We start from the raw sequence: 2,710 nt of genomic DNA, 5'->3' as shown, positions 1-2,710 counted from the left end.
CTGGCTGGGTTTGACTACTGTATATCTATTGTGCGAGAAACATGCTGCCATGCTCATGTAATTCAGTCGAACAGTGATTGTGTACGCGAATATATACGCTGTACAAGCTATATGCTCGTACCATGGTACTCTATACAGCCCACACTTCGGTAGGGACAGATATAAGTACAGCAACACTGACATAGTACTCGTGATCACTATGAACAATAACTATCTCACTGAGAACTCACCGGGGTCTCTACAGACTATAGATGGATAAAATTAAAACACCAAACTTCTCCCGAATTAACAATCCACGGAGAAGGGATATGTAGCGATTCCGCCAGCAGTGTTCTAGTGCACTCGCTAGTACGGGTAAGACTACATATCTAGTTTTAAATAACAGCGCTACTACCAACAGGCGTGTATAGTAGTGACTGCGACTCAGTCAGTATGAGTATATAGCCCGTATCGGTGGTTGTGAAACTACGGGTACAAGAGATCGTATTACCATACGTATCGTCCCGCATCACCCATGCGCCTATATATCATAACAGAACACTTGAAGCACACTCTTGATTAACGCCGCATGACTATGAGAAGTTTTAGCAGTATATATCTAACACTGTTCTAAGTGGTCTATATCTATCCGAGTAATGGTAAGGTACACTCAATATAAGCCCCAAAGGTGTGTTATGTATTCATTACTGTTATTGTGGCTATGTAGCATATGCACACTTTCTAGTCTGTTTACTTAGCCTTCTGTTTGACTTAGCAGGCTAATGGCAAGGTACGCTCAATATAAGCCCAAAAGGTGTGTTACGTATTTATTACTGTTGTTGTGGATATGTTGCATATGCGCACTTACTAATCTGCTTACTTTATAGCCCTCTGTTTGATTTATAATTCTATGATGCATATAGATAAAAACATAGCCTTCTGAAGATTGAATGATACAAACCATTTTAAAATAAAGAAATACATAGCCTTTAGCCTTCAGGTTCTCAAATCTATTCTCTCCACCCCTCAGGCCTCAGCTCACTCTTGTTTTGTAAATATCTGTAATAATGTATGTATGCAAAAATATTTATACCCATAGCCACGCCCTAGGTCAACTGTGTAGTCAGTATTCAGTTGGCTATGGTATATCTGACTGTCCATATGTGCAGTGTGGATTCTATTGAGTTAGCAGAAAATTGCGGGCGGATGAATATAATATTTTGGAGTTTTATGTTTCTTGTTGTGTGTAAAAAAATCATCATCGTCCGACGTCAGACGTCCGACGTCATGATTTATGACTGTAGTACTGTACAAATGTATGTATTTACATACGTCAGACGTCCGACGTCATGATTTATGACTGTAGTACTGTACAAATGTATGTATTTACATACGTCAGACGTCCGACGTCATGATTTATGACTGTAGTACTGTACAAAATGTATGTATTTACATACGTCAGACGTCCGACGTCATGATTTATGACTGTAGTACTGTACATATGTTTTTAGGGTTTTTAGGGAAAACCCTAAAACCCTACATACATATGTATGTATTTACACACGGCCCTCTGGATTTGGGTCTCTGCTAAATTTTCGATTTCCGTTGTAGAGAGAAACCTTGATTTCCGCTCGAGACCCCATCCAGAGGGCCGTGATTTACATATATGTATGTATATATATTTTTTAGAATAAATAATTTATTTACAAAGAGGTAGTCACTGGTCTGAGAGTCTCTGGCCCTGGGACGTGCCTGGGCAAGTGGGCATTGAGAGCCTGAGGCTCTCGAGTCTCGGAGTCTGGGGCTCTGGGGCCTGGGCTGTGGCAGTGTGAACTTCACGGTACATTTACCCATTCAGTATTTGTGATAAACGTTTACCGTAAAATAAGTAAATGGACTTACACAAATGACTAACGAACAAACATTTTATGCGTTTTAATGTAAAAAGAAATTCCGTTTTACCGTAAAACGGTTTTGATTTAACGATATACGTATTTATTCATTACGTACACACAGTCATACACTGGTCATAGGCCCACAGGGCCACATGGTATAGGCTAACCTCAATTCGTTTCTCGTGGAAACGGACTAAAAAAACTACACACAACAATTTGTATAAAAAAAGTTCACAGACCAAAGTGATTGGATGCTCTCAATAAGTAGGTGGCTCTGTAAAGTATATATATATATATACATATATCACAGCCTTCGAAGGCTACATATATATATATATATATATTATATGCAAGAAGAGACCAAGACTATATATGTATTGCACAGTCTCAAATTAAAACATTTACGTGTTATCTTTGAGAAACACATACATGGTTACATACCACAACAAATAGGGTGGCAAAGTGTCGAGTGAGAGTGTATTCCACGCTACTTAGTAAAAAACTAGATGTATATCTTAACTTGCACAGAATCTCTATATTTGAATTGACAACATTTAAATTTCACTCGATGCACAATGCGGGGACCTGATCAAGCTGTAGGGCCGTCTGTGGTGCCTGATGTAGACTTTGTGTATATGGTGAGGAGGCGGAATACATGTGATATGCTACAATCATACTATACATCCGATAAGGTAGGTGCAGGATTGATATGCCACGAAATGTACACGCAAGTATATTCAAATGCATGCTTAGATATATTTAAATATGTTTGGATGTACAGCCACAACCACAACCACACCCATACACTTCCAAACACACAAATACGCATATATATA

Source organism: Sphaeroforma arctica (genome assembly GCF_001186125.1).
Source record: "Sphaeroforma arctica JP610 unplaced genomic scaffold supercont1.1763, whole genome shotgun sequence".
In the NCBI taxonomy this organism is placed as follows: domain Eukaryota; class Ichthyosporea; order Ichthyophonida; genus Sphaeroforma; species Sphaeroforma arctica.
The sequence above is the reverse complement of the archived record's forward strand: the minus strand, read 5'-3'. Positions refer to the sequence as shown.